The sequence below is a fragment of the Hyperolius riggenbachi genome, chromosome 6, assembly GCF_040937935.1.
Source record: "Hyperolius riggenbachi isolate aHypRig1 chromosome 6, aHypRig1.pri, whole genome shotgun sequence".
Lineage (NCBI taxonomy): Eukaryota > Metazoa > Chordata > Amphibia > Anura > Hyperoliidae > Hyperolius > Hyperolius riggenbachi.
In genome coordinates this window covers 12,418,718-12,446,196 of record NC_090651.1, presented here as the reverse complement: position 1 = coordinate 12,446,196, position 27,479 = coordinate 12,418,718, and the positions used below count along the sequence as shown (strand labels likewise).

The 27,479-nt window shown below is 37.9% G+C and overlaps 41 non-coding genes across 41 annotated transcripts; all 41 read right to left on the bottom strand.

Moving 5' to 3' along the window:
* Positions 1–449: 449 nt before the first annotated feature.
* TRNAF-GAA (transfer RNA phenylalanine (anticodon GAA)) lies at positions 450–522 on the bottom strand. Its single transcript has one exon. It is a non-coding gene; the product is annotated as a tRNA-Phe (tRNA).
* Positions 523–1,121: 599 nt separating this feature from the next.
* TRNAF-GAA (transfer RNA phenylalanine (anticodon GAA)) lies at positions 1,122–1,194 on the bottom strand. The gene has a single exon. It is a non-coding gene; the product is annotated as a tRNA-Phe (tRNA).
* A 599-nt stretch (positions 1,195–1,793) lies between these two features.
* Positions 1,794–1,866, bottom strand: TRNAF-GAA (transfer RNA phenylalanine (anticodon GAA)). Its single transcript has one exon. It is a non-coding gene; the product is annotated as a tRNA-Phe (tRNA).
* Positions 1,867–2,467: 601 nt separating this feature from the next.
* Positions 2,468–2,540, bottom strand: TRNAF-GAA (transfer RNA phenylalanine (anticodon GAA)). The gene has a single exon. It is a non-coding gene; the product is annotated as a tRNA-Phe (tRNA).
* Positions 2,541–3,139: 599 nt separating this feature from the next.
* Positions 3,140–3,212, bottom strand: TRNAF-GAA (transfer RNA phenylalanine (anticodon GAA)). Its single transcript has one exon. It is a non-coding gene; the product is annotated as a tRNA-Phe (tRNA).
* A 600-nt stretch (positions 3,213–3,812) lies between these two features.
* TRNAF-GAA (transfer RNA phenylalanine (anticodon GAA)) lies at positions 3,813–3,885 on the bottom strand. The gene has a single exon. It is a non-coding gene; the product is annotated as a tRNA-Phe (tRNA).
* Positions 3,886–4,484: 599 nt separating this feature from the next.
* Positions 4,485–4,557, bottom strand: TRNAF-GAA (transfer RNA phenylalanine (anticodon GAA)). Its single transcript has one exon. It is a non-coding gene; the product is annotated as a tRNA-Phe (tRNA).
* A 600-nt stretch (positions 4,558–5,157) lies between these two features.
* TRNAF-GAA (transfer RNA phenylalanine (anticodon GAA)) lies at positions 5,158–5,230 on the bottom strand. The gene has a single exon. It is a non-coding gene; the product is annotated as a tRNA-Phe (tRNA).
* Positions 5,231–5,830: 600 nt separating this feature from the next.
* TRNAF-GAA (transfer RNA phenylalanine (anticodon GAA)) lies at positions 5,831–5,903 on the bottom strand. The gene has a single exon. It is a non-coding gene; the product is annotated as a tRNA-Phe (tRNA).
* Positions 5,904–6,503: 600 nt separating this feature from the next.
* Positions 6,504–6,576, bottom strand: TRNAF-GAA (transfer RNA phenylalanine (anticodon GAA)). Its single transcript has one exon. It is a non-coding gene; the product is annotated as a tRNA-Phe (tRNA).
* Positions 6,577–7,176: 600 nt separating this feature from the next.
* TRNAF-GAA (transfer RNA phenylalanine (anticodon GAA)) lies at positions 7,177–7,249 on the bottom strand. The gene has a single exon. It is a non-coding gene; the product is annotated as a tRNA-Phe (tRNA).
* A 600-nt stretch (positions 7,250–7,849) lies between these two features.
* Positions 7,850–7,922, bottom strand: TRNAF-GAA (transfer RNA phenylalanine (anticodon GAA)). The gene has a single exon. It is a non-coding gene; the product is annotated as a tRNA-Phe (tRNA).
* A 600-nt stretch (positions 7,923–8,522) lies between these two features.
* TRNAF-GAA (transfer RNA phenylalanine (anticodon GAA)) lies at positions 8,523–8,595 on the bottom strand. The gene has a single exon. It is a non-coding gene; the product is annotated as a tRNA-Phe (tRNA).
* Positions 8,596–9,195: 600 nt separating this feature from the next.
* TRNAF-GAA (transfer RNA phenylalanine (anticodon GAA)) lies at positions 9,196–9,268 on the bottom strand. The gene has a single exon. It is a non-coding gene; the product is annotated as a tRNA-Phe (tRNA).
* Positions 9,269–9,867: 599 nt separating this feature from the next.
* TRNAF-GAA (transfer RNA phenylalanine (anticodon GAA)) lies at positions 9,868–9,940 on the bottom strand. Its single transcript has one exon. It is a non-coding gene; the product is annotated as a tRNA-Phe (tRNA).
* Positions 9,941–10,540: 600 nt separating this feature from the next.
* On the bottom strand, positions 10,541–10,613 carry TRNAF-GAA (transfer RNA phenylalanine (anticodon GAA)). Its single transcript has one exon. It is a non-coding gene; the product is annotated as a tRNA-Phe (tRNA).
* A 601-nt stretch (positions 10,614–11,214) lies between these two features.
* On the bottom strand, positions 11,215–11,287 carry TRNAF-GAA (transfer RNA phenylalanine (anticodon GAA)). The gene has a single exon. It is a non-coding gene; the product is annotated as a tRNA-Phe (tRNA).
* Positions 11,288–11,886: 599 nt separating this feature from the next.
* Positions 11,887–11,959, bottom strand: TRNAF-GAA (transfer RNA phenylalanine (anticodon GAA)). Its single transcript has one exon. It is a non-coding gene; the product is annotated as a tRNA-Phe (tRNA).
* A 599-nt stretch (positions 11,960–12,558) lies between these two features.
* On the bottom strand, positions 12,559–12,631 carry TRNAF-GAA (transfer RNA phenylalanine (anticodon GAA)). The gene has a single exon. It is a non-coding gene; the product is annotated as a tRNA-Phe (tRNA).
* A 601-nt stretch (positions 12,632–13,232) lies between these two features.
* On the bottom strand, positions 13,233–13,305 carry TRNAF-GAA (transfer RNA phenylalanine (anticodon GAA)). Its single transcript has one exon. It is a non-coding gene; the product is annotated as a tRNA-Phe (tRNA).
* Positions 13,306–13,904: 599 nt separating this feature from the next.
* Positions 13,905–13,977, bottom strand: TRNAF-GAA (transfer RNA phenylalanine (anticodon GAA)). Its single transcript has one exon. It is a non-coding gene; the product is annotated as a tRNA-Phe (tRNA).
* Positions 13,978–14,577: 600 nt separating this feature from the next.
* Positions 14,578–14,650, bottom strand: TRNAF-GAA (transfer RNA phenylalanine (anticodon GAA)). The gene has a single exon. It is a non-coding gene; the product is annotated as a tRNA-Phe (tRNA).
* Positions 14,651–15,249: 599 nt separating this feature from the next.
* On the bottom strand, positions 15,250–15,322 carry TRNAF-GAA (transfer RNA phenylalanine (anticodon GAA)). Its single transcript has one exon. It is a non-coding gene; the product is annotated as a tRNA-Phe (tRNA).
* A 600-nt stretch (positions 15,323–15,922) lies between these two features.
* On the bottom strand, positions 15,923–15,995 carry TRNAF-GAA (transfer RNA phenylalanine (anticodon GAA)). The gene has a single exon. It is a non-coding gene; the product is annotated as a tRNA-Phe (tRNA).
* A 600-nt stretch (positions 15,996–16,595) lies between these two features.
* TRNAF-GAA (transfer RNA phenylalanine (anticodon GAA)) lies at positions 16,596–16,668 on the bottom strand. The gene has a single exon. It is a non-coding gene; the product is annotated as a tRNA-Phe (tRNA).
* Positions 16,669–17,268: 600 nt separating this feature from the next.
* TRNAF-GAA (transfer RNA phenylalanine (anticodon GAA)) lies at positions 17,269–17,341 on the bottom strand. The gene has a single exon. It is a non-coding gene; the product is annotated as a tRNA-Phe (tRNA).
* A 600-nt stretch (positions 17,342–17,941) lies between these two features.
* Positions 17,942–18,014, bottom strand: TRNAF-GAA (transfer RNA phenylalanine (anticodon GAA)). The gene has a single exon. It is a non-coding gene; the product is annotated as a tRNA-Phe (tRNA).
* Positions 18,015–18,614: 600 nt separating this feature from the next.
* TRNAF-GAA (transfer RNA phenylalanine (anticodon GAA)) lies at positions 18,615–18,687 on the bottom strand. Its single transcript has one exon. It is a non-coding gene; the product is annotated as a tRNA-Phe (tRNA).
* A 599-nt stretch (positions 18,688–19,286) lies between these two features.
* Positions 19,287–19,359, bottom strand: TRNAF-GAA (transfer RNA phenylalanine (anticodon GAA)). The gene has a single exon. It is a non-coding gene; the product is annotated as a tRNA-Phe (tRNA).
* A 600-nt stretch (positions 19,360–19,959) lies between these two features.
* Positions 19,960–20,032, bottom strand: TRNAF-GAA (transfer RNA phenylalanine (anticodon GAA)). The gene has a single exon. It is a non-coding gene; the product is annotated as a tRNA-Phe (tRNA).
* A 599-nt stretch (positions 20,033–20,631) lies between these two features.
* On the bottom strand, positions 20,632–20,704 carry TRNAF-GAA (transfer RNA phenylalanine (anticodon GAA)). The gene has a single exon. It is a non-coding gene; the product is annotated as a tRNA-Phe (tRNA).
* Positions 20,705–21,303: 599 nt separating this feature from the next.
* On the bottom strand, positions 21,304–21,376 carry TRNAF-GAA (transfer RNA phenylalanine (anticodon GAA)). Its single transcript has one exon. It is a non-coding gene; the product is annotated as a tRNA-Phe (tRNA).
* Positions 21,377–21,975: 599 nt separating this feature from the next.
* Positions 21,976–22,048, bottom strand: TRNAF-GAA (transfer RNA phenylalanine (anticodon GAA)). Its single transcript has one exon. It is a non-coding gene; the product is annotated as a tRNA-Phe (tRNA).
* Positions 22,049–22,647: 599 nt separating this feature from the next.
* TRNAF-GAA (transfer RNA phenylalanine (anticodon GAA)) lies at positions 22,648–22,720 on the bottom strand. The gene has a single exon. It is a non-coding gene; the product is annotated as a tRNA-Phe (tRNA).
* A 600-nt stretch (positions 22,721–23,320) lies between these two features.
* On the bottom strand, positions 23,321–23,393 carry TRNAF-GAA (transfer RNA phenylalanine (anticodon GAA)). The gene has a single exon. It is a non-coding gene; the product is annotated as a tRNA-Phe (tRNA).
* A 599-nt stretch (positions 23,394–23,992) lies between these two features.
* TRNAF-GAA (transfer RNA phenylalanine (anticodon GAA)) lies at positions 23,993–24,065 on the bottom strand. Its single transcript has one exon. It is a non-coding gene; the product is annotated as a tRNA-Phe (tRNA).
* Positions 24,066–24,665: 600 nt separating this feature from the next.
* TRNAF-GAA (transfer RNA phenylalanine (anticodon GAA)) lies at positions 24,666–24,738 on the bottom strand. Its single transcript has one exon. It is a non-coding gene; the product is annotated as a tRNA-Phe (tRNA).
* Positions 24,739–25,337: 599 nt separating this feature from the next.
* On the bottom strand, positions 25,338–25,410 carry TRNAF-GAA (transfer RNA phenylalanine (anticodon GAA)). Its single transcript has one exon. It is a non-coding gene; the product is annotated as a tRNA-Phe (tRNA).
* Positions 25,411–26,010: 600 nt separating this feature from the next.
* Positions 26,011–26,083, bottom strand: TRNAF-GAA (transfer RNA phenylalanine (anticodon GAA)). Its single transcript has one exon. It is a non-coding gene; the product is annotated as a tRNA-Phe (tRNA).
* A 600-nt stretch (positions 26,084–26,683) lies between these two features.
* On the bottom strand, positions 26,684–26,756 carry TRNAF-GAA (transfer RNA phenylalanine (anticodon GAA)). Its single transcript has one exon. It is a non-coding gene; the product is annotated as a tRNA-Phe (tRNA).
* Positions 26,757–27,358: 602 nt separating this feature from the next.
* On the bottom strand, positions 27,359–27,431 carry TRNAF-GAA (transfer RNA phenylalanine (anticodon GAA)). Its single transcript has one exon. It is a non-coding gene; the product is annotated as a tRNA-Phe (tRNA).
* Between the last annotated feature and the right edge of the window lie 48 nt (positions 27,432–27,479).

The following is a 27,479-nucleotide window of genomic DNA, read 5'->3' as shown; positions in this document are numbered from 1 at the left end:
TAGACTTGGGTTCAAATACCTTTCCTGACAATCTTTTTTGAATTTTTTGCCCTCCTGCAGCTGTATTTATGAGTTCCCATAAGACAAACCTCCAATCTAGTACCTTTTATTCAGGTAAATGCAGCTGTATTTATGACTTCCCATGAGATAAATCTCCAATCTAGTACCTTTTATTCAGGTAAATTATCTACTCTATATGTTTTACTATATTTTCTTTGATATATATTCATTAAGAAATGTTTGTCTCTTTTAAGTTGACTGTATGTCCTCTTTTCTTGCAGTCTTGAAATATTTGATGTAACCAGAGGTATTGTGTAAAATCCATGTCTCTATTTTGTCTGGTTCAATCAGGACGTTTCTGTATTGAGAATCAGTTTATCTTGCCGAGTTCCAGGTGTAGTCTGAATTTGGCTTTATTTTACTAAGTTTTTTCTAACAATAAGATATCATGCCGAAACCCGGGATCGAACCAGGGACCTTTAGATCTTCAGTCTAACGCTCTCCCAACCGAGCTATTTCGGCTACATTGCATCACAGTTTGTGTGATTTTTTTTCAGCACAAGTGTCCTGTGCAGGCAAAGACTCATGATATTTTCTGAGTTGTAGTAGCAGTAGTGTGTTGTTGGTGTGGTTAGAGGGTCTAAGGCGCTCCATGCAGGTTGCATGTGTCCTGTAGACTTGGGTTCAAATACCTTTCCTGACAATCAAGTTTGAATTTTTTGCCCTCCTGCAGCTGTATTTATGAGTTCCCATAAGACAAACCTCCAATCTAGTAGATTTAATTCAGGTAAATGCAGCTGTATTTATGACTTCCCATGAGATAAATCTCCAATCTAGTACCTTTTATTCAGGTAAATTATCTACTCTATATGTGTCCTATATTTTCTTTGATATATATTCATTAAGAAATGTTTGTCTCTTTTAAGTTGACTGTATGTCCTCTTTTCTTGCAGTCTTGAAATATTTGATGTGACCAGAGGTATTGCGTTAAATCCATGTCTCTATTTTGTCTGGTTCAATCAGGACGTTTCTGTATTGAGAATCAGTTTATCTTGCCGAGTTCCGGGTGTAGTCTGAATTTGGCTTTATTTTACTAATTTTTTTCTAACAATAAGATATCATGCCGAAACCCGGGATCGAACCAGGGACCTTTAGATGTTCAGTCTAACGCTCTCCCAACTGAGCTATTTTGGCTACATTGCATCACAGTTTGTGTGATTTTTTTTCAGCACAAGTGTCCTGTGCAGGCAAAGACTCATGATATTTTCTGAGTTGTAGTAGCAGTAGTGTGTTGTTGGTGTGGTTAGAGGGTCTAAGGCGCTCCATGCAGGTTGCATGTGTCCTGTAGACTTGGGTTCAAATACCTTTCCTGACAATCAAGTTTGAATTTTTTGCCCTCCTGCAGCTGTATTTATGAGTTCCCATAAGACAAACCTCCAATCTAGTAGATTTTATTCAGGTAAATGCAGCTGTATTTATGACTTCCCATGAGATAAATCTCCAATCTAGTACCTTTTATTCAGGTAAATTATCTACTCTATATGTGTCCTATATTTTCTTTGATATATATTCATTAAGAAATGTTTGTCTCTTTTAAGTTGACTGTATGTCCTCTTTTCTTGCAGTCTTGAAATATTTGATGTGACCAGAGGTATTGTGTTAAATCCATGTCTCTATTTTGTCTGGTTCAATCAGGACGTTTCTGTATTGAGAATCAGTTTATCTTGCCGAGTTCCGGGTGTAGTCTGAATTTGGCTTTATTTTACTAAGTTTTTTCTAACAATAAGATATCATGCTGAAACCCAGGATCGAACCAGGGACCTTTAGATCTTCAGTCTAACGCTCTCCCAACTGAGCTATTTCGGCTACATTGCATCATAGTTTGTGTGATTTTTTTTTCAGCACAAGTGTCCTGTGCAGGCAAAGACTCATGATATTTTCTGAGTCGTAGTAGCAGTGGTGTGTTGTCGGTGTGGTTAGAGGGTCTAAGGTGCTCCATGCAGGTTACATGTGTCTTGTAGACTTGGGTTCAAATACCTTTCCTGACAATCTTTTTTGAATTTTTTGCCCTCCTGCAGCTGTATTTATGAGTTCCCATAAGACAAACCTCCAATCTAGTACCTTTTATTCAGGTAAATGCAGCTGTATTTATGACTTCCCATGAGATAAATCTCCAATCTAGTACCTTTTATTCAGGTAAATTATCTACTCTATATGTTTTACTATATTTTCTTTGATATATATTCATTAAGAAATGTTTGTCTCTTTTAAGTTGACTGTATGTCCTCTTTTCTTGCAGTCTTGAAATATTTGATGTAACCAGAGGTATTGTGTAAAATCCATGTCTCTATTTTGTCTGGTTCAATCAGGACGTTTCTGTATTGAGAATCAGTTTATCTTGCCGAGTTCCAGGTGTAGTCTGAATTTGGCTTTATTTTACTAAGTTTTTTCTAACAATAAGATATCATGCCGAAACCCGGGATCGAACCAGGGACCTTTAGATCTTCAGTCTAACGCTCTCCCAACCGAGCTATTTCGGCTACATTGCATCACAGTTTGTGTGATTTTTTTTCAGCACAAGTGTCCTGTGCAGGCAAAGACTCATGATATTTTCTGAGTTGTAGTAGCAGTAGTGTGTTGTTGGTGTGGTTAGAGGGTCTAAGGCGCTCCATGCAGGTTGCATGTGTCCTGTAGACTTGGGTTCAAATACCTTTCCTGACAATCAAGTTTGAATTTTTTGCCCTCCTGCAGCTGTATTTATGAGTTCCCATAAGACAAACCTCCAATCTAGTAGATTTAATTCAGGTAAATGCAGCTGTATTTATGACTTCCCATGAGATAAATCTCCAATCTAGTACCTTTTATTCAGGTAAATTATCTACTCTATATGTGTCCTATATTTTCTTTGATATATATTCATTAAGAAATGTTTGTCTCTTTTAAGTTGACTGTATGTCCTCTTTTCTTGCAGTCTTGAAATATTTGATGTGACCAGAGGTATTGTGTTAAATCCATGTCTCTATTTTGTCTGGTTCAATCAGGACGTTTCTGTATTGAGAATCAGTTTATCTTGCCGAGTTCCGGGTGTAGTCTGAATTTGGCTTTATTTTACTAAGTTTTTTCTAACAATAAGATATCATGCCGAAACCCGGGATCGAACCAGGGACCTTTAGATCTTCAGTCTAACGCTCTCCCAACTGAGCTATTTCGGCTACATTGCATCACAGTTGGTGTGATTTTTTTTTCAGCAGAAGTGTCCTGTGCAGGCAAAGACTCATGATATTTTCGGAGTCGTAGTAGCAGTGGTGTGTTGTCGGTGTGGTTAGAGGCTCTAAGGCGCTCCATGCAGGTTGCATGTGTCTTGTAGACTTGGGTTCAAATACCTTTCCTGACAATCATTTTTGAATTTTTTGCCCTCCTGCAGCTGTATTTATGAGTTCCCATAAGACAAACCTCCAATCTAGTACCTTTTATTCAGGTAAATGCAGCTGTATTTATGACTTCCCATGAGATAAATCTCCAATCTAGTACCTTTTATTCAGGTAAATTATCTACTCTATATGTGTCCTATATTTTCTTTGATATATATTCATTAAGAAATGTTTGTCTCTTTTAAGTTGACTGTATGTCCTCTTTTCTTGCAGTCTTGAAATATTTGATGTGACCAGAGGTATTGTGTAAAATCCATGTCTCTATTTTGTCTGGTTCAATCAGGACGTTTCTGTATTGAGAATCAGTTTATCTTGCCGAGTTCCAGGTGTAGTCTGAATTTGGCTTTATTTTACTAATTTTTTTCTAACAATAAGATATCATGCCGAAACCCGGGATCGAACCAGGGACCTTTAGATGTTCAGTCTAACGCTCTCCCAACTGAGCTATTTTGGCTACATTGCATCACAGTTTGTGTGATTTTTTTTCAGCACAAGTGTCCTGTGCAGGCAAAGACTCATGATATTTTCTGAGTTGTAGTAGCAGTAGTGTGTTGTTGGTGTGGTTAGAGGGTCTAAGGCGCTCCATGCAGGTTGCATGTGTCCTGTAAACTTGGGTTCAAATACCTTTCCTGACAATCAAGTTTGAATTTTTTGCCCTCCTGCAGCTGTATTTATGAGTTCCCATAAGACAAACCTCCAATCTAGTAGATTTAATTCAGGTAAATGCAGCTGTATTTATGACTTCCCATGAGATAAATCTCCAATCTAGTACCTTTTATTCAGGTAAATTATCTACTCTATATGTGTCCTATATTTTCTTTGATATATATTCATTAAGAAATGTTTGTCTCTTTTAAGTTGACTGTATGTCCTCTTTTCTTGCAGTCTTGAAATATTTGATGTGACCAGAGGTATTGTGTTAAATCCATGTCTCTATTTTGTCTGGTTCAATCAGGACGTTTCTGTATTGAGAATCAGTTTATCTTGCCGAGTTCCGGGTGTAGTCTGAATTTGGCTTTATTTTACTAAGTTTTTTCTAACAATAAGATATCATGCCGAAACCCAGGATCGAACCAGGGACCTTTAGATCTTCAGTCTAACGCTCTCCCAACTGAGCTATTTCGGCTACATTGCATCACAGTTGGTGTGATTTTTTTTTCAGCAGAAGTGTCCTGTGCAGGCAAAGACTCATGATATTTTCGGAGTCGTAGTAGCAGTGGTGTGTTGTCGGTGTGGTTAGAGGGTCTAAGGCGCTCCATGCAGGTTGCATGGGTCTTGTAGACTTGGGTTCAAATATCTTTCCTGACAATCATTTTTGAATTTTTTGCCCTCCTGCAGCTGTATTTATGAGTTCCCATAAGACAAACCTCCAATCTAGTACCTTTTATTCAGGTAAATGCAGCTGTATTTATGACTTCCCATGAGATAAATCTCCAATCTAGTACCTTTTATTCAGGTAAATTATCTACTCTATATGTGTCCTATATTTTCTTTGATATATATTCATTAAGAAATGTTTGTCTCTTTTAAGTTGACTGTATGTCCTCTTTTCTTGCAGTCTTGAAATATTTGATGTGACCAGAGGTATTGTGTAAAATCCATGTCTCTATTTTGTCTGGTTCAATCAGGACGTCTCTGTATTGAGAATCAGTTTATCTTGCCGAGTTCCAGGTGTAGTCTGAATTTGGCTTTATTTTACTAAGTTTTTTCTAACAATAAGATATCATGCCGAAACCCGGGATCGAACCAGGGACCTTTAGATCTTCAGTCTAACGCTCTCCCAACTGAGCTATTTCAGCTACATTGCATCACAGTTGGTGTGATTTTTTTTTCAGCAGAAGTGTCCTGTGCAGGCAAAGACTCATGATATTTTCTGAGTCGTAGTAGCAGTGGTGTGTTGTCGGTGTGGTTAGAGGGTCTAAGGTGCTCCATGCAGGTTGCATGTGTCTTGTAGACTTGGGTTCAAATACCTTTCCTGACAATCATTTTTGAATTTTTTGCCCTCCTGCAGCTGTATTTATGAGTTCCCATAAGACAAACCTCCAATCTAGTACCTTTTATTCAGGTAAATGCAGCTGTATTTATGACTTCCCATGAGATAAATCTCCAATCTAGTACCTTTTATTCAGGTAAATTATCTACTCTATATGTGTCCTATATTTTCTTTGATATATATTCATTAAGAAATGTTTGTCTCTTTTAAGTTGACTGTATGTCCTCTTTTCTTGCAGTCTTGAAATATTTGATGTAACCAGAGGTATTGTGTAAAATCCATGTCTCTATTTTGTCTGGTTCAATCAGGACGTTTCTGTATTGAGAATCAGTTTATCTTGCCGAGTTCCAGGTGTAGTCTGAATTTGGCTTTATTTTACTAAGTTTTTTCTAACAATAAGATATCATGCCGAAACCCGGGATCGAACCAGGGACCTTTAGATCTTCAGTCTAACGCTCTCCCAACTGAGCTATTTCGGCTACATTGCATCACAGTTGGTGTGATTTTTTTTTCAGCAGAAGTGTCCTGTGCAGGCAAAGACTCATGATATTTTCGGAGTCGTAGTAGCAGTGGTGTGTTGTCGGTGTGGTTAGAGGGTCTAAGGCGCTCCATGCAGGTTGCATGGGTCTTGTAGACTTGGGTTCAAATATCTTTCCTGACAATCATTTTTGAATTTTTTGCCCTCCTGCAGCTGTATTTATGAGTTCCCATAAGACAAACCTCCAATCTAGTACCTTTTATTCAGGTAAATGCAGCTGTATTTATGACTTCCCATGAGATAAATCTCCAATCTAGTACCTTTTATTCAGGTAAATTATCTACTCTATATGTGTCCTATATTTTCTTTGATATATATTCATTAAGAAATGTTTGTCTCTTTTAAGTTGACTGTATGTCCTCTTTTCTTGCAGTCTTGAAATATTTGATGTGACCAGAGGTATTGTGTAAAATCCATGTCTCTATTTTGTCTGGTTCAATCAGGACGTCTCTGTATTGAGAATCAGTTTATCTTGCCGAGTTCCAGGTGTAGTCTGAATTTGGCTTTATTTTACTAAGTTTTTTCTAACAATAAGATATCATGCCGAAACCCAGGATCGAACCAGGGACCTTTAGATCTTCAGTCTAACGCTCTCCCAACTGAGCTATTTCAGCTACATTGCATCACAGTTGGTGTGATTTTTTTTTCAGCAGAAGTGTCCTGTGCAGGCAAAGACTCATGATATTTTCTGAGTCGTAGTAGCAGTGGTGTGTTGTCGGTGTGGTTAGAGGGTCTAAGGTGCTCCATGCAGGTTGCATGTGTCTTGTAGACTTGGGTTCAAATACCTTTCCTGACAATCATTTTTGAATTTTTTGCCCTCCTGCAGCTGTATTTATGAGTTCCCATAAGACAAACCTCCAATCTAGTACCTTTTATTCAGGTAAATGCAGCTGTATTTATGACTTCCCATGAGATAAATCTCCAATCTAGTACCTTTTATTCAGGTAAATTATCTACTCTATATGTGTCCTATATTTTCTTTGATATATATTCATTAAGAAATGTTTGTCTCTTTTAAGTTGACTGTATGTCCTCTTTTCTTGCAGTCTTGAAATATTTGATGTAACCAGAGGTATTGTGTAAAATCCATGTCTCTATTTTGTCTGGTTCAATCAGGACGTTTCTGTATTGAGAATCAGTTTATCTTGCCGAGTTCCAGGTGTAGTCTGAATTTGGCTTTATTTTACTAAGTTTTTTCTAACAATAAGATATCATGCCGAAACCCGGGATCGAACCAGGGACCTTTAGATCTTCAGTCTAACGCTCTCCCAACTGAGCTATTTCGGCTACATTGCATCACAGTTGGTGTGATTTTTTTTTCAGCAGAAGTGTCCTGTGCAGGCAAAGACTCATGATATTTTCGGAGTCGTAGTAGCAGTGGTGTGTTGTCGGTGTGGTTAGAGGGTCTAAGGCGCTCCATGCAGGTTGCATGGGTCTTGTAGACTTGGGTTCAAATATCTTTCCTGACAATCATTTTTGAATTTTTTGCCCTCCTGCAGCTGTATTTATGAGTTCCCATAAGACAAACCTCCAATCTAGTACCTTTTATTCAGGTAAATGCAGCTGTATTTATGACTTCCCATGAGATAAATCTCCAATCTAGTACCTTTTATTCAGGTAAATTATCTACTCTATATGTGTCCTATATTTTCTTTGATATATATTCATTAAAAAATGTTTGTCTCTTTTAAGTTGACTGTATGTCCTCTTTTCTTGCAGTCTTGAAATATTTGATGTGACCAGAGGTATTGTGTAAAATCCATGTCTCTATTTTGTCTGGTTCAATCAGGACGTCTCTGTATTGAGAATCAGTTTATCTTGCCGAGTTCCAGGTGTAGTCTGAATTTGGCTTTATTTTACTAAGTTTTTTCTAACAATAAGATATCATGCCGAAACCCGGGATCGAACCAGGGACCTTTAGATCTTCAGTCTAACGCTCTCCCAACTGAGCTATTTCAGCTACATTGCATCACAGTTGGTGTGATTTTTTTTTCAGCAGAAGTGTCCTGTGCAGGCAAAGACTCATGATATTTTCTGAGTCGTAGTAGCAGTGGTGTGTTGTCGGTGTGGTTAGAGGGTCTAAGGTGCTCCATGCAGGTTGCATGTGTCTTGTAGACTTGGGTTCAAATACCTTTCCTGACAATCATTTTTGAATTTTTTGCCCTCCTGCAGCTGTATTTATGAGTTCCCATAAGACAAACCTCCAATCTAGTACCTTTTATTCAGGTAAATGCAGCTGTATTTATGACTTCCCATGAGATAAATCTCCAATCTAGTACCTTTTATTCAGGTAAATTATCTACTCTATATGTGTCCTATATTTTCTTTGATATATATTCATTAAGAAATGTTTGTCTCTTTTAAGTTGACTGTATGTCCTCTTTTCTTGCAGTCTTGAAATATTTGATGTGACCAGAGGTATTGTGTTAAATCCATGTCTCTATTTTGTCTGGTTCAATCAGGACGTTTCTGTATTGAGAATCAGTTTATCTTGCCGAGTTCCGGGTGTAGTCTGAATTTGGCTTTATTTTACTAAGTTTTTTCTAACAATAAGATATCATGCCGAAACCCGGGATCGAACCAGGGACCTTTAAATCTTCAGTCTAACGCTCTCCCAACTGAGCTATTTCGGCTACATTGCATCACAGTTTGTGTGATTTTTTTTTCAGCACAAGTGTCCTGTGCAGGCAAAGACTCATGATATTTTCGGAGTCGTAGTAGCAGTGGTGTGTTGTCGGTGTGGTTAGAGGGTCTAAGGTGCTCCATGCAGGTTGCATGTGTCTTGTAGACTTGGGTTCAAATACCTTTCCTGACAATCATTTTTGAATTTTTTGCCCTCCTGCAGCTGTATTTATGAGTTCCCATAAGACAAACCTCCAATCTAGTACCTTTTATTCAGGTAAATGCAGCTGTATTTATGACTTCCCATGAGATAAATCTCCAATCTAGTACCTTTTATTCAGGTAAATTATCTACTCTATATGTGTCCTATATTTTCTTTGATATATATTCATTAAGAAATGTTTGTCTCTTTTAAGTTGACTGTATGTCCTCTTTTCTTGCAGTCTTGAAATATTTGATGTGACCAGAGGTATTGTGTAAAATCCATGTCTCTATTTTGTCTGGTTCAATCAGGACGTTTCTGTATTGAGAATCAGTTTATCTTGCCGAGTTCCAGGTGTAGTCTGAATTTGGCTTTATTTTACTAAGTTTTTTCTAACAATAAGATATCATGCCGAAACCCGGGATCGAACCAGGGACCTTTAGATCTTCAGTCTAACGCTCTCCCAACTGAGCTATTTCGGCTACATTGCATCACAGTTTGTGTGATTTTTTTTCAGCACAAGTGTCCTGTGCAGGCAAAGACTCATGATATTTTCTGAGTTGTAGTAGCAGTAGTGTGTTGTCGGTGTGGTTAGAGGGTCTAAGGCGCTCCATGCAGGTTGCATGTGTCCTGTAGACTTGGGTTCAAATACCTTTCCTGACAATCAAGTTTGAATTTTTTGCCCTCCTGCAGCTGTATTTATGAGTTCCCATAAGACAAACCTCCAATCTAGTACCTTTTATTCAGGTAAATGCAGCTGTATTTATGACTTCCGATGAGATAAATCTCCAATCTAGTACCTTTTATTCAGGTAAATTATCTACTCTATATGTGTCCTATATTTTCTTTGATATATATTCATTAAGAAATGTTTGTCTCTTTTAAGTTGACTGTATGTCCTCTTTTCTTGCAGTCTTGAAATATTTGATGTGACCAGAGGTATTGTGTTAAATCCATGTCTCTATTTTGTCTGGTTCAATCAGGACGTTTCTGTATTGAGAATCAGTTTATCTTGCCGACTTCCGGGTGTAGTCTGAATTTGGCTTTATTTTACTAAGTTTTTTCTAACAATAAGATATCATGCTGAAACCCAGGATCGAACCAGGGACCTTTAGATCTTCAGTCTAACGCTCTCCCAACTGAGCTATTTCAGCTACAATGCATCACAGTTGGTGTGATTTTTTTTTCAGCAGAAGTGTCCTGTGCAGGCAAAGACTCATGATATTTTCGGAGTCGTAGTAGCAGTGGTGTGTTGTCGGTGTGGTTAGAGGGTCTAAGGTGCTCCATGCAGGTTGCATGTGTCTTGTAGACTTGCGTTCAAATACCTTTCCTGACAATCATTTTTGAATTTTTTGCCCTCCTGCAGCTGTATTTATGAGTTCCCATAAGACAAACCTCCAATCTAGTACCTTTTATTCAGGTAAATGCAGCTGTATTTATGACTTCCCATGAGATAAATCTCCAATCTAGTACCTTTTATTCAGGTAAATTATCTACTCTATATGTGTCCTATATTTTCTTTGATATATATTCATTAAGAAATGTTTGTCTCTTTTAAGTTGACTGTATGTCCTCTTTTCTTGCAGTCTTGAAATATTTGATGTGACCAGAGGTATTGTGTTAAATCCATGTCTCTATTTTGTCTGGTTCAATCAGGACGTTTCTGTATTGAGAATCAGTTTATCTTGCCGAGTTCCGGGTGTAGTCTGAATTTGGCTTTATTTTACTAAGTTTTTTCTAACAATAAGATATCATGCTGAAACCCGGGATCGAACCAGGGACCTTTAGATCTTCAGTCTAACGCTCTCCCAACTGAGCTATTTCGGCTACATTGCATCATAGTTTGTGTGATTTTTTTTTCAGCACAAGTGTCCTGTGCAGGCAAAGACTCATGATATTTTCTGAGTCGTAGTAGCAGTGGTGTGTTGTCGGTGTGGTTAGAGGGTCTAAGGTGCTCCATGCAGGTTACATGTGTCTTGTAGACTTGGGTTCAAATACCTTTCCTGACAATCTTTTTTGAATTTTTTGCCCTCCTGCAGCTGTATTTATGAGTTCCCATAAGACAAACCTCCAATCTAGTACCTTTTATTCAGGTAAATGCAGCTGTATTTATGACTTCCCATGAGATAAATCTCCAATCTAGTACCTTTTATTCAGGTAAATTATCTACTCTATATGTTTTACTATATTTTCTTTGATATATATTCATTAAGAAATGTTTGTCTCTTTTAAGTTGACTGTATGTCCTCTTTTCTTGCAGTCTTGAAATATTTGATGTAACCAGAGGTATTGTGTAAAATCCATGTCTCTATTTTGTCTGGTTCAATCAGGACGTTTCTGTATTGAGAATCAGTTTATCTTGCCGAGTTCCAGGTGTAGTCTGAATTTGGCTTTATTTTACTAAGTTTTTTCTAACAATAAGATATCATGCCGAAACCCGGGATCGAACCAGGGACCTTTAGATCTTCAGTCTAACGCTCTCCCAACCGAGCTATTTCGGCTACATTGCATCACAGTTTGTGTGATTTTTTTTCAGCACAAGTGTCCTGTGCAGGCAAAGACTCATGATATTTTCTGAGTTGTAGTAGCAGTAGTGTGTTGTTGGTGTGGTTAGAGGGTCTAAGGCGCTCCATGCAGGTTGCATGTGTCCTGTAGACTTGGGTTCAAATACCTTTCCTGACAATCAAGTTTGAATTTTTTGCCCTCCTGCAGCTGTATTTATGAGTTCCCATAAGACAAACCTCCAATCTAGTAGATTTAATTCAGGTAAATGCAGCTGTATTTATGACTTCCCATGAGATAAATCTCCAATCTAGTACCTTTTATTCAGGTAAATTATCTACTCTATATGTGTCCTATATTTTCTTTGATATATATTCATTAAGAAATGTTTGTCTCTTTTAAGTTGACTGTATGTCCTCTTTTCTTGCAGTCTTGAAATATTTGATGTGACCAGAGGTATTGCGTTAAATCCATGTCTCTATTTTGTCTGGTTCAATCAGGACGTTTCTGTATTGAGAATCAGTTTATCTTGCCGAGTTCCGGGTGTAGTCTGAATTTGGCTTTATTTTACTAATTTTTTTCTAACAATAAGATATCATGCCGAAACCCGGGATCGAACCAGGGACCTTTAGATGTTCAGTCTAACGCTCTCCCAACTGAGCTATTTTGGCTACATTGCATCACAGTTTGTGTGATTTTTTTTCAGCACAAGTGTCCTGTGCAGGCAAAGACTCATGATATTTTCTGAGTTGTAGTAGCAGTAGTGTGTTGTTGGTGTGGTTAGAGGGTCTAAGGCGCTCCATGCAGGTTGCATGTGTCCTGTAGACTTGGGTTCAAATACCTTTCCTGACAATCAAGTTTGAATTTTTTGCCCTCCTGCAGCTGTATTTATGAGTTCCCATAAGACAAACCTCCAATCTAGTAGATTTTATTCAGGTAAATGCAGCTGTATTTATGACTTCCCATGAGATAAATCTCCAATCTAGTACCTTTTATTCAGGTAAATTATCTACTCTATATGTGTCCTATATTTTCTTTGATATATATTCATTAAGAAATGTTTGTCTCTTTTAAGTTGACTGTATGTCCTCTTTTCTTGCAGTCTTGAAATATTTGATGTGACCAGAGGTATTGTGTTAAATCCATGTCTCTATTTTGTCTGGTTCAATCAGGACGTTTCTGTATTGAGAATCAGTTTATCTTGCCGAGTTCCGGGTGTAGTCTGAATTTGGCTTTATTTTACTAAGTTTTTTCTAACAATAAGATATCATGCTGAAACCCAGGATCGAACCAGGGACCTTTAGATCTTCAGTCTAACGCTCTCCCAACTGAGCTATTTCGGCTACATTGCATCATAGTTTGTGTGATTTTTTTTTCAGCACAAGTGTCCTGTGCAGGCAAAGACTCATGATATTTTCTGAGTCGTAGTAGCAGTGGTGTGTTGTCGGTGTGGTTAGAGGGTCTAAGGTGCTCCATGCAGGTTACATGTGTCTTGTAGACTTGGGTTCAAATACCTTTCCTGACAATCTTTTTTGAATTTTTTGCCCTCCTGCAGCTGTATTTATGAGTTCCCATAAGACAAACCTCCAATCTAGTACCTTTTATTCAGGTAAATGCAGCTGTATTTATGACTTCCCATGAGATAAATCTCCAATCTAGTACCTTTTATTCAGGTAAATTATCTACTCTATATGTTTTACTATATTTTCTTTGATATATATTCATTAAGAAATGTTTGTCTCTTTTAAGTTGACTGTATGTCCTCTTTTCTTGCAGTCTTGAAATATTTGATGTAACCAGAGGTATTGTGTAAAATCCATGTCTCTATTTTGTCTGGTTCAATCAGGACGTTTCTGTATTGAGAATCAGTTTATCTTGCCGAGTTCCAGGTGTAGTCTGAATTTGGCTTTATTTTACTAAGTTTTTTCTAACAATAAGATATCATGCCGAAACCCGGGATCGAACCAGGGACCTTTAGATCTTCAGTCTAACGCTCTCCCAACCGAGCTATTTCGGCTACATTGCATCACAGTTTGTGTGATTTTTTTTCAGCACAAGTGTCCTGTGCAGGCAAAGACTCATGATATTTTCTGAGTTGTAGTAGCAGTAGTGTGTTGTTGGTGTGGTTAGAGGGTCTAAGGCGCTCCATGCAGGTTGCATGTGTCCTGTAGACTTGGGTTCAAATACCTTTCCTGACAATCAAGTTTGAATTTTTTGCCCTCCTGCAGCTGTATTTATGAGTTCCCATAAGACAAACCTCCAATCTAGTAGATTTAATTCAGGTAAATGCAGCTGTATTTATGACTTCCCATGAGATAAATCTCCAATCTAGTACCTTTTATTCAGGTAAATTATCTACTCTATATGTGTCCTATATTTTCTTTGATATATATTCATTAAGAAATGTTTGTCTCTTTTAAGTTGACTGTATGTCCTCTTTTCTTGCAGTCTTGAAATATTTGATGTGACCAGAGGTATTGTGTTAAATCCATGTCTCTATTTTGTCTGGTTCAATCAGGACGTTTCTGTATTGAGAATCAGTTTATCTTGCCGAGTTCCGGGTGTAGTCTGAATTTGGCTTTATTTTACTAAGTTTTTTCTAACAATAAGATATCATGCCGAAACCCGGGATCGAACCAGGGACCTTTAGATCTTCAGTCTAACGCTCTCCCAACTGAGCTATTTCGGCTACATTGCATCACAGTTGGTGTGATTTTTTTTTCAGCAGAAGTGTCCTGTGCAGGCAAAGACTCATGATATTTTCGGAGTCGTAGTAGCAGTGGTGTGTTGTCGGTGTGGTTAGAGGCTCTAAGGCGCTCCATGCAGGTTGCATGTGTCTTGTAGACTTGGGTTCAAATACCTTTCCTGACAATCATTTTTGAATTTTTTGCCCTCCTGCAGCTGTATTTATGAGTTCCCATAAGACAAACCTCCAATCTAGTACCTTTTATTCAGGTAAATGCAGCTGTATTTATGACTTCCCATGAGATAAATCTCCAATCTAGTACCTTTTATTCAGGTAAATTATCTACTCTATATGTGTCCTATATTTTCTTTGATATATATTCATTAAGAAATGTTTGTCTCTTTTAAGTTGACTGTATGTCCTCTTTTCTTGCAGTCTTGAAATATTTGATGTGACCAGAGGTATTGTGTAAAATCCATGTCTCTATTTTGTCTGGTTCAATCAGGACGTTTCTGTATTGAGAATCAGTTTATCTTGCCGAGTTCCAGGTGTAGTCTGAATTTGGCTTTATTTTACTAATTTTTTTCTAACAATAAGATATCATGCCGAAACCCGGGATCGAACCAGGGACCTTTAGATGTTCAGTCTAACGCTCTCCCAACTGAGCTATTTTGGCTACATTGCATCACAGTTTGTGTGATTTTTTTTCAGCACAAGTGTCCTGTGCAGGCAAAGACTCATGATATTTTCTGAGTTGTAGTAGCAGTAGTGTGTTGTTGGTGTGGTTAGAGGGTCTAAGGCGCTCCATGCAGGTTGCATGTGTCCTGTAAACTTGGGTTCAAATACCTTTCCTGACAATCAAGTTTGAATTTTTTGCCCTCCTGCAGCTGTATTTATGAGTTCCCATAAGACAAACCTCCAATCTAGTAGATTTAATTCAGGTAAATGCAGCTGTATTTATGACTTCCCATGAGATAAATCTCCAATCTAGTACCTTTTATTCAGGTAAATTATCTACTCTATATGTGTCCTATATTTTCTTTGATATATATTCATTAAGAAATGTTTGTCTCTTTTAAGTTGACTGTATGTCCTCTTTTCTTGCAGTCTTGAAATATTTGATGTGACCAGAGGTATTGTGTTAAATCCATGTCTCTATTTTGTCTGGTTCAATCAGGACGTTTCTGTATTGAGAATCAGTTTATCTTGCCGAGTTCCGGGTGTAGTCTGAATTTGGCTTTATTTTACTAAGTTTTTTCTAACAATAAGATATCATGCCGAAACCCAGGATCGAACCAGGGACCTTTAGATCTTCAGTCTAACGCTCTCCCAACTGAGCTATTTCGGCTACATTGCATCACAGTTGGTGTGATTTTTTTTTCAGCAGAAGTGTCCTGTGCAGGCAAAGACTCATGATATTTTCGGAGTCGTAGTAGCAGTGGTGTGTTGTCGGTGTGGTTAGAGGGTCTAAGGCGCTCCATGCAGGTTGCATGGGTCTTGTAGACTTGGGTTCAAATATCTTTCCTGACAATCATTTTTGAATTTTTTGCCCTCCTGCAGCTGTATTTATGAGTTCCCATAAGACAAACCTCCAATCTAGTACCTTTTATTCAGGTAAATGCAGCTGTATTTATGACTTCCCATGAGATAAATCTCCAATCTAGTACCTTTTATTCAGGTAAATTATCTACTCTATATGTGTCCTATATTTTCTTTGATATATATTCATTAAGAAATGTTTGTCTCTTTTAAGTTGACTGTATGTCCTCTTTTCTTGCAGTCTTGAAATATTTGATGTGACCAGAGGTATTGTGTAAAATCCATGTCTCTATTTTGTCTGGTTCAATCAGGACGTCTCTGTATTGAGAATCAGTTTATCTTGCCGAGTTCCAGGTGTAGTCTGAATTTGGCTTTATTTTACTAAGTTTTTTCTAACAATAAGATATCATGCCGAAACCCGGGATCGAACCAGGGACCTTTAGATCTTCAGTCTAACGCTCTCCCAACTGAGCTATTTCAGCTACATTGCATCACAGTTGGTGTGATTTTTTTTTCAGCAGAAGTGTCCTGTGCAGGCAAAGACTCATGATATTTTCTGAGTCGTAGTAGCAGTGGTGTGTTGTCGGTGTGGTTAGAGGGTCTAAGGTGCTCCATGCAGGTTGCATGTGTCTTGTAGACTTGGGTTCAAATACCTTTCCTGACAATCATTTTTGAATTTTTTGCCCTCCTGCAGCTGTATTTATGAGTTCCCATAAGACAAACCTCCAATCTAGTACCTTTTATTCAGGTAAATGCAGCTGTATTTATGACTTCCCATGAGATAAATCTCCAATCTAGTACCTTTTATTCAGGTAAATTATCTACTCTATATGTGTCCTATATTTTCTTTGATATATATTCATTAAGAAATGTTTGTCTCTTTTAAGTTGACTGTATGTCCTCTTTTCTTGCAGTCTTGAAATATTTGATGTAACCAGAGGTATTGTGTAAAATCCATGTCTCTATTTTGTCTGGTTCAATCAGGACGTTTCTGTATTGAGAATCAGTTTATCTTGCCGAGTTCCAGGTGTAGTCTGAATTTGGCTTTATTTTACTAAGTTTTTTCTAACAATAAGATATCATGCCGAAACCCGGGATCGAACCAGGGACCTTTAGATCTTCAGTCTAACGCTCTCCCAACTGAGCTATTTCGGCTACATTGCATCACAGTTGGTGTGATTTTTTTTTCAGCAGAAGTGTCCTGTGCAGGCAAAGACTCATGATATTTTCGGAGTCGTAGTAGCAGTGGTGTGTTGTCGGTGTGGTTAGAGGGTCTAAGGCGCTCCATGCAGGTTGCATGGGTCTTGTAGACTTGGGTTCAAATATCTTTCCTGACAATCATTTTTGAATTTTTTGCCCTCCTGCAGCTGTATTTATGAGTTCCCATAAGACAAACCTCCAATCTAGTACCTTTTATTCAGGTAAATGCAGCTGTATTTATGACTTCCCATGAGATAAATCTCCAATCTAGTACCTTTTATTCAGGTAAATTATCTACTCTATATGTGTCCTATATTTTCTTTGATATATATTCATTAAAAAATGTTTGTCTCTTTTAAGTTGACTGTATGTCCTCTTTTCTTGCAGTCTTGAAATATTTGATGTGACCAGAGGTATTGTGTAAAATCCATGTCTCTATTTTGTCTGGTTCAATCAGGACGTCTCTGTATTGAGAATCAGTTTATCTTGCCGAGTTCCAGGTGTAGTCTGAATTTGGCTTTATTTTACTAAGTTTTTTCCAACAATAAGATATCATGCCGAAACCCGGGATCGAACCAGGGACCTTTAGATCTTCAGTCTAACGCTCTCCCAACTGAGCTATTTCAGCTACATTGCATCACAGTTGGTGTGATTTTTTTTTCAGCAGAAGTGTCCTGTGCAGGCAAAGACTCATGATATTTTCTGAGTCGTAGTAGCAGTGGTGTGTTGTCGGTGTGGTTAGAGGGTCTAAGGTGCTCCATGCAGGTTGCATGTGTCTTGTAGACTTGGGTTCAAATACCTTTCCTGACAATCATTTTTGAATTTTTTGCCCTCCTGCAGCTGTATTTATGAGTTCCCATAAGACAAACCTCCAATCTAGTACCTTTTATTCAGGTAAATGCAGCTGTATTTATGACTTCCCATGAGATAAATCTCCAATCTAGTACCTTTTATTCAGGTAAATTATCTACTCTATATGTGTCCTATATTTTCTTTGATATATATTCATTAAGAAATGTTTGTCTCTTTTAAGTTGACTGTATGTCCTCTTTTCTTGCAGTCTTGAAATATTTGATGTGACCAGAGGTATTGTGTTAAATCCATGTCTCTATTTTGTCTGGTTCAATCAGGACGTTTCTGTATTGAGAATCAGTTTATCTTGCCGAGTTCCGGGTGTAGTCTGAATTTGGCTTTATTTTACTAAGTTTTTTCTAACAATAAGATATCATGCCGAAACCCGGGATCGAACCAGGGACCTTTAAATCTTCAGTCTAACGCTCTCCCAACTGAGCTATTTCGGCTACATTGCATCACAGTTTGTGTGATTTTTTTTTCAGCACAAGTGTCCTGTGCAGGCAAAGACTCATGATATTTTCGGAGTCGTAGTAGCAGTGGTGTGTTGTCGGTGTGGTTAGAGGGTCTAAGGTGCTCCATGCAGGTTGCATGTGTCTTGTAGACTTGGGTTCAAATACCTTTCCTGACAATCATTTTTGAATTTTTTGCCCTCCTGCAGCTGTATTTATGAGTTCCCATAAGACAAACCTCCAATCTAGTACCTTTTATTCAGGTAAATGCAGCTGTATTTATGACTTCCCATGAGATAAATCTCCAATCTAGTACCTTTTATTCAGGTAAATTATCTACTCTATATGTGTCCTATATTTTCTTTGATATATATTCATTAAGAAATGTTTGTCTCTTTTAAGTTGACTGTATGTCCTCTTTTCTTGCAGTCTTGAAATATTTGATGTGACCAGAGGTATTGTGTAAAATCCATGTCTCTATTTTGTCTGGTTCAATCAGGACGTTTCTGTATTGAGAATCAGTTTATCTTGCCGAGTTCCAGGTGTAGTCTGAATTTGGCTTTATTTTACTAAGTTTTTTCTAACAATAAGATATCATGCCGAAACCCGGGATCGAACCAGGGACCTTTAGATCTTCAGTCTAACGCTCTCCCAACTGAGCTATTTCGGCTACATTGCATCACAGTTTGTGTGATTTTTTTTCAGCACAAGTGTCCTGTGCAGGCAAAGACTCATGATATTTTCTGAGTTGTAGTAGCAGTAGTGTGTTGTCGGTGTGGTTAGAGGGTCTAAGGCGCTCCATGCAGGTTGCATGTGTCCTGTAGACTTGGGTTCAAATACCTTTCCTGACAATCAAGTTTGAATTTTTTGCCCTCCTGCAGCTGTATTTATGAGTTCCCATAAGACAAACCTCCAATCTAGTACCTTTTATTCAGGTAAATGCAGCTGTATTTATGACTTCCCATGAGATAAATCTCCAATCTAGTACCTTTTATTCAGGTAAATTATCTACTCTATATGTGTCCTATATTTTCTTTGATATATATTCATTAAGAAATGTTTGTCTCTTTTAAGTTGACTGTATGTCCTCTTTTCTTGCAGTCTTGAAATATTTGATGTGACCAGAGGTATTGTGTTAAATCCATGTCTCTATTTTGTCTGGTTCAATCAGGACGTTTCTGTATTGAGAATCAGTTTATCTTGCCGACTTCCGGGTGTAGTCTGAATTTGGCTTTATTTTACTAAGTTTTTTCTAACAATAAGATATCATGCCGAAACCCGGGATCGAACCAGGGACCTTTAGATCTTCAGTCTAACGCTCTCCCAACTGAGCTATTTCAGCTACAATGCATCACAGTTTGTGTGATTTTTTTTTCAGCACAAGTGTCCTGTGCAGGCAAAGACTCATGATATTTTCGGAGTCGTAGTAGCAGTGGTGTGTTGTCGGTGTGGTTAGAGGGTCTAAGGTGCTCCATGCAGGTTGCATGTGTCTTGTAGACTTGCGTTCAAATACCTTTCCTGACAATCATTTTTGAATTTTTTGCCCTCCTGCAGCTGTATTTATGAGTTCCCATAAGACAAACCTCCAATCTAGTACCTTTTATTCAGGTAAATGCAGCTGTATTTATGACTTCCCATGAGATAAATCTCCAATCTAGTACCTTTTATTCAGGTAAATTATCTACTCTATATGTGTCCTATATTTTCTTTGATATATATTCATTAAGAAATGTTTGTCTCTTTTAAGTTGACTGTATGTCCTCTTTTCTTGCAGTCTTGAAATATTTGATGTGACCAGAGGTATTGTGTTAAATCCATGTCTCTATTTTGTCTGGTTCAATCAGGACGTTTCTGTATTGAGAATCAGTTTATCTTGCCGAGTTCCAGGTGTAGTCTGAATTTGGCTTTATTTTACTAATTTTTTTCTAACAATAAGATATCATGCCGAAACCCAGGATCGAACCAGGGACCTTTAGATCTTCAGTCTAACGCTCTCCCAACTGAGCTATTTTGGCTACATTGCATCACAGTTTGTGTGATTTTTTTTCAGCACAAGTGTCCTGTGCAGGCAAAGACTCATGATATTTTCTGAGTTGTAGTAGCAGTAGTGTGTTGTTGGTGTGGTTAGAGGGTCTAAGGCGCTCCATGCAGGTTGCATGTGTCCTGTAGACTTGGGTTCAAATACCTTTCCTGACAATCAAGTTTGAATTTTTTGCCCTCCTGCAGCTGTATTTATGAGTTCCCATAAGACAAACCTCCAATCTAGTAGATTTAATTCAGGTAAATGCAGCTGTATTTATGACTTCCCATGAGATAAATCTCCAATCTAGTACCTTTTATTCAGGTAAATTATCTACTCTATATGTGTCCTATATTTTCTTTGATATATATTCATTAAGAAATGTTTGTCTCTTTTAAGTTGACTGTATGTCCTCTTTTCTTGCAGTCTTGAAATATTTGATGTGACCAGAGGTATTGTGTTAAATCCATGTCTCTATTTTGTCTGGTTCAATCAGGACGTTTCTGTATTGAGAATCAGTTTATCTTGCCGAGTTCCGGGTGTAGTCTGAATTTGGCTTTATTTTACTAAGTTTTTTCTAACAATAAGATATCATGCCGAAACCCAGGATCGAACCAGGGACCTTTAGAGCTTCAGTCTAACACTCTCCCAACTGAGCTATTTCGGCTACTTTGCATCACAGTTGGTGTGATTTTTTTTCAGCAGAAGTGTCCTGTGCAGGCAAAGACTCATGATATTTTCGGAGTCGTAGTGGCAGTGGTGTGTTGTCGGTGTGGTTAGAGGGTCTAAGGTGCTCCATGCAGGTTGCATGTGTCTTGTAGACTTGGGTTCAAATACCTTTCCTGACAATCATTTTTGAATTTTTTGCCCTCCTGCAGCTGTATTTATGAGTTCCCATAAGACAAACCTCCAATCTAGTACCTTTTATTCAGGTAAATGCAGCTGTATTTATGACTTCCCATGAGATAAATCTCCAATCTAGTACCTTTTATTCAGGTAAATTATCTACTCTATATGTGTCCTATATTTTCTTTGATATATATTCATTAAGAAATGTTTGTCTCTTTTAAGTTGACTGTATGTCCTCTTTTCTTGCAGTCTTGAAATATTTGATGTGACCAGAGGTATTGTGTAAAATCCATGTCTCTATTTTGTCTGGTTCAATCAGGACGTTTCTGTATTGAGAATCAGTTTATCTTGCCGAGTTCCAGGTGTAGTCTGAATTTGGCTTTATTTTACTAAGTTTTTTCTAACAATAAGATATCATGCCAAAACCCGGGATCGAACCAGGGACCTTTAGATCTTCAGTCTAACGCTCTCCCAACTGAGCTATTTCGGCTACATTGCATCACAGTTTGTGTGATTTTTTTTCAGCACAAGTGTCCTGTGCAGGCAAAGACTCATGATATTTTCTGAGTTGTAGTAGCAGTAGTGTGTTGTCGGTGTGGTTAGAGGGTCTAAGGCGCTCCATGCAGGTTGCATGTGTCCTGTAGACTTGGGTTCAAATACCTTTCCTGACAATCAAGTTTGAATTTTTTACCCTCCTGCAGCTGTATTTATGAGTTCCCATAAGACAAACCTCCAATCTAGTACCTTTTATTCAGGTAAATGCAGCTGTATTTATGACTTCCCATGAGATAAATCTCCAATCTAGTACCTTTTATTCAGGTAAATTATCTACTCTATATGTGTCCTATATTTTCTTTGATATATATTCATTAAGAAATGTTTGTCTCTTTTAAGTTGACTGTATGTCCTCTTTTCTTGCAGTCTTGAAATATTTGATGTGACCAGAGGTATTGTGTTAAATCCATGTCTCTATTTTGTCTGGTTCAATCAGGACGTTTCTGTATTGAGAATCAGTTTATCTTGCCGACTTCCGGGTGTAGTCTGAATTTGGCTTTATTTTACTAAGTTTTTTCTAACAATAAGATATCATGCCGAAACCCGGGATCGAACCAGGGACCTTTAGATCTTCAGTCTAACGCTCTCCCAACTGAGCTATTTCGGCTACATTGCATCACAGTTTGTGTGATTTTTTTTCAGCACAAGTGTCCTGTGCAGGCAAAGACTCATGATATTTTCTGAGTTGTAGTAGCAGTAGTGTGTTGTCGGTGTGGTTAGAGGGTCTAAGGTGCTCAATGCAGGTTGCATGTGTCCTGTAGACTTGGGTTCAAATACCTTTCCTGACAATCAAGTTTTAATTTTTTGCCCTCCTGCAGCTGTATTTATGAGTTCCCATAAGACAAACCTCCAATCTAGTACCTTTTATTCAGGTAAATGCAGCTGTATTTATGACTTCCCATGAGATAAATCTCCAATCTAGTACCTTTTATTCAGGTAAATTATCTACTCTATATGTGTCCTATATTTTCTTTGATATATATTCATTAAGAAATGTTTGTCTCTTTTAAGTTGACTGTATGTCCTCTTTTCTTGCAGTCTTGAAATATTTGATGTGACCAGAGGTATTGTGTTAAATCCATGTCTCTATTTTGTCTGGTTCAATCAGGACGTTTCTGTATTGAGAATCAGTTTATCTTGCCGACTTCCGGGTGTAGTCTGAATTTGGCTTTATTTTACTACGTTTTTTCTAACAATAAGATATCATGCCGAAACCCGGGATCGAACCAGGGACCTTTAGATCTTCAGTCTAACGCTCTCCCAACTGAGCTATTTCAGCTACAATGCATCACAGTTGGTGTGATTTTTTTTTCAGCAGAAGTGTCCTGTGCAGGCAAAGACTCATGATATTTTCGGAGTCGTAGTAGCAGTGGTGTGTTGTCGGTGTGGTTAGAGGGTCTAAGGTGCTCCATGCAGGTTGCATGTGTCTTGTAGACTTGCGTTCAAATACCTTTCCTGACAATCATTTTTGAATTTTTTGCCCTCCTGCAGCTGTATTTATGAGTTCCCATAAGACAAACCTCCAATCTAGTACCTTTTATTCAGGTATATGCAGCTGTATTTATGACTTCCCATGAGATAAATCTCCAATCTAGTACCTTTTATTCAGGTAAATTATCTACTCTATATGTGTCCTATATTTTCTTTGATATATATTCATTAAGAAATGTTTGTCTCTTTTAAGTTGACTGTATGTCCTCTTTTCTTGCAGTCTTGAAATATTTGATGTGACCAGAGGTATTGTGTTAAATCCATGTCTCTATTTTGTCTGGTTCAATCAGGACGTTTCTGTATTGAGAATCAGTTTATCTTGCCGAGTTCCAGGTGTAGTCTGAATTTGGCTTTATTTTACTAATTTTTTTCTAACAATAAGATATCATGCCGAAACCCGGGATCGAACCAGGGACCTTTAGATCTTCAGTCTAACGCTCTCCCAACTGAGCTATTTCGGCTACATTGCATCACAGTTTGTGTGATTTTTTTTCAGCACAAGTGTCCTGTGCAGGCAAAGACTCATGATATTTTCTGAGTTGTAGTAGCAGTAGTGTGTTGTTGGTGTGGTTAGAGGGTCTAAGGCGCTCCATGCAGGTTGCATGTGTCCTGTCGACTTGGGTTCAAATACCTTTCCTGACAATCAAGTTTGAATTTTTTGCCCTCCTGCAGCTGTATTTATGAGTTCCCATAAGACAAACCTCCAATCTAGTAGATTTAATTCAGGTAAATGCAGCTATATTTATGACTTCCCATGAGATAAATCTCCAATCTAGTACCTTTTATTCAGGTAAATTATCTACTCTATATGTGTCCTATATTTTCTTTGATATATATTCATTAAGAAATGTTTGTCTCTTTTAAGTTGACTGTATGTCCTCTTTTCTTGCAGTCTTGAAATATTTGATGTGACCAGAGGTATTGTGTAAAATCCATGTCTCTATTTTGTCTGGTTCAATCAGGACGTCTCTGTATTGAGAATCAGTTTATCTTGCCGAGTTCCAGGTGTAGTCTGAATTTGGCTTTATTTTACTAAGTTTTTTCTAACAATAAGATATCATGCCGAAACCCGGGATCGAACCAGGGACCTTTAGATCTTCAGTCTAACGCTCTCCCAACTGAGCTATTTCGGCTACATTGCATCACAGTTTGTGTGATTTTTTTTTCAGCACAAGTGTCCTGTGCAGGCAAAGACTCATGATATTTTCTGAGTCGTAGTAGCAGTGGTGTGTTGTCGGTGTGGTTAGAGGGTCTAAGGTGCTCCATGCAGGTTGCATGTGTCTTGTAGACTTGGGTTCAAATACCTTTCCTGACAATCATTTTTGAATTTTTTGCCCTCCTGCAGCTGTATTTATGAGTTCCCATAAGACAAACCTCCAATCTAGTACCTTTTATTCAGGTAAATGCAGCTGTATTTATGACTTCCCATGAGATAAATCTCCAATCTAGTACCTTTTATTCAGGTAAATTATCTACTCTATATGTGTCCTATATTTTCTTTGATATATATTCATTAAGAAATGTTTGTCTCTTTTAAGTTGACTGTATGTCCTCTTTTCTTGCAGTCTTGAAATATTTGATGTGACCAGAGGTATTGTGTAAAATCCATGTCTCTATTTTGTCTGGTTCAATCAGGACGTTTCTGTATTGAGAATCAGTTTATCTTGCCGAGTTCCAGGTGTAGTCTGAATTTGGCTTTATTTTACTAAGTTTTTTCTAACAATAAGATATCATGCCGAAACCCGGGATCGAACCAGGGACCTTTAGATCTTCAGTCTAACGCTCTCCCAACTGAGCTATTTCGGCTACATTGCATCACAGTTTGTGTGATTTTTTTTCAGCACAAGTGTCCTGTGCAGGCAAAGACTCATGATATTTTCTGAGTTGTAGTAGCGGTAGTGTGTTGTCGGTGTGGTTAGAGGGTCTAAGGCGCTCCATGCAGGTTGCATGTGTCCTGTAGACTTGGGTTCAAATACCTTTCCTGACAATCAAGTTTGAATTTTTTGCCCTCCTGCAGCTGTATTTATGAGTTCCCATAAGACAAACCTCCAATCTAGTAGATTTAATTCAGGTAAATGCAGCTGTATTTATGACTTCCCATGAGATAAATCTCCAATCTAGTACCTTTTATTCAGGTAAATTATCTACTCTATATGTGTCCTATATTTTCTTTGATATATATTCATTAAGAAATGTTTGTCTCTTTTAAGTTGACTGTATGTCCTCTTTTCTTGCAGTCTTGAAATATTTGATGTGACCAGAGGTATTGTGTTAAATCCATGTCTCTATTTTGTCTGGTTCAATCAGGACGTTTCTGTATTGAGAATCAGTTTATCTTGCCGAGTTCCGGGTGTAGTCTGAATTTGGCTTTATTTTACTAAGTTTTTTCTAACAATAAGATATCATGCCAAAACCCGGGATCGAACCAGGGACCTTTAGATCTTCAGTCTAACGCTCTCCCAACTGAGCTATTTCGGCTACATTGCATCACAGTTGGTGTGATTTTTTTTTCAGCAGAAGTGTCCTGTGCAGGCAAAGACTCATGATATTTTCGGAGTCGTAGTAGCAGTGGTGTGTTGTCGGTGTGGTTAGAGGGTCTAAGGCGCTCCATGCAGGTTGCATGTGTCTTGTAGACTTGGGTTCAAATACCTTTCCTGACAATCATTTTTGAATTTTTTGCCCTCCTGCAGCTGTATTTATGAGTTCCCATAAGACAAACCTCCAATCTAGTACCTTTTATTCAGGTAAATGCAGCTGTATTTATGACTTCCCATGAGATAAATCTCCAATCTAGTACCTTTTATTCAGGTAAATTATCTACTCTATATGTGTCCTATATTTTCTTTGATATATATTCATTAAGAAATGTTTGTCTCTTTTAAGTTGACTGTATGTCCTCTTTTCTTGCAGTCTTGAAATATTTGATGTGACCAGAGGTATTGTGTAAAATCCATGTCTCTATTTTGTCTGGTTCAATCAGGACGTCTCTGTATTGAGAATCAGTTTATCTTGCCGAGTTCCAGGTGTAGTCTGAATTTGGCTTTATTTTACTAAGTTTTTTCTAACAATAAAATATCATGCCGAAACCCGGGATCGAACCAGGGACCTTTAGATCTTCAGTCTAACGCTCTCCCAACTGAGCTATTTCGGCTACATTGCATCACAGTTGGTGTGATTTTTTTTTCAGCAGAAGTGTCCTGTGCAGGCAAAGACTCATGATATTTTCGGAGTCGTAGTAGCAGTGGTGTGTTGTCGGTGTGGTTAGAGGGTCTAAGGCGCTCCATGCAGGTTGCATGTGTCTTGTAGACTTGGGTTCAAATACCTTTCCTGACAATCATTTTTGAATTTTTTGCCCTCCTGCAGCTGTATTTATGAGTTCCCATAAGACAAACCTCCAATCTAGTACCTTTTATTCAGGTAAATGCAGCTGTATTTATGACTTCCCATGAGATAAATCTCCAATCTAGTACCTTTTATTCAGGTAAATTATCTACTCTATATGTGTCCTATATTTTCTTTGATATATATTCATTAAGAAATGTTTGTCTCTTTTAAGTTGACTGTATGTCCTCTTTTCTTGCAGTCTTGAAATATTTGATGTGACCAGAGGTATTGTGTTAAATCCATGTCTCTATTTTGTCTGGCTCAATCAGGACGTTTCTGTATTGAGAATCAGTTTATCTTGCCGACTTCCGGGTGTAGTCTGACTTTGGCTTTATTTTACTAAGTTTTTTCTAACAATAAGATATCATGCCGAAACCCGGGATCGAACCAGGGACCTTTAGATCTTCAGTCTAACGCTCTCCCAACTGAGCTATTTCGGCTACATTGCATCACAGTTTGTGTGATTTTTTTTTTTCAGCACAAGTGTCCTGTGCAGGCAAAGACTCATGATATTTTCTGAGTCGTAGTAGCAGTGGTGTGTTGTCGGTGTGGTTAGAGGGTCTAAGGCACTCCATGCAGGTTGCATGTGTCCTGTAGACTTGGGTTCAAATACCTTTCCTGACAATCATTTTTGAATTTTTTGCCCTCCTGCAGCTGTATTTATGAGTTCCCATAAGACAAACCTCCAATCTAGTACCTTTTATTCAGGTAAATGCAGCTGTATTTATGACTTCCCATGAGATAAATCTCTAATCTAGTACCTTTTATTCAGGTAAATTATCTACTCTATATGTGTCCTATATTTTCTTTGATATATATTCATTAAGAAATGTTTGTCTCTTTTAAGTTGACTGTATGTCCTCTTTTCTTGCAGTCTTGAAATATTTGATGTGACCAGAGGTATTGTGTTAAATCCATGTCTCTATTTTGTCTGGTTCAATCAGGACGTTTCTGTATTGAGAATCAGTTTATCTTGCCGAGTTCCAGGTGTAGTCTGAATTTGGCTTTATTTTACTAAGTTTTTTCTAACAATAAGATATCATGCCGAAACCCAGGATCGAACCAGGGACCTTTAGATCTTCAGTCTAACGCTCTCCCAACTGAGCTATTTCGGCTACATTGCATCACAGTTTGTGTGATTTTTTTTCAGCACAAGTGTCCTG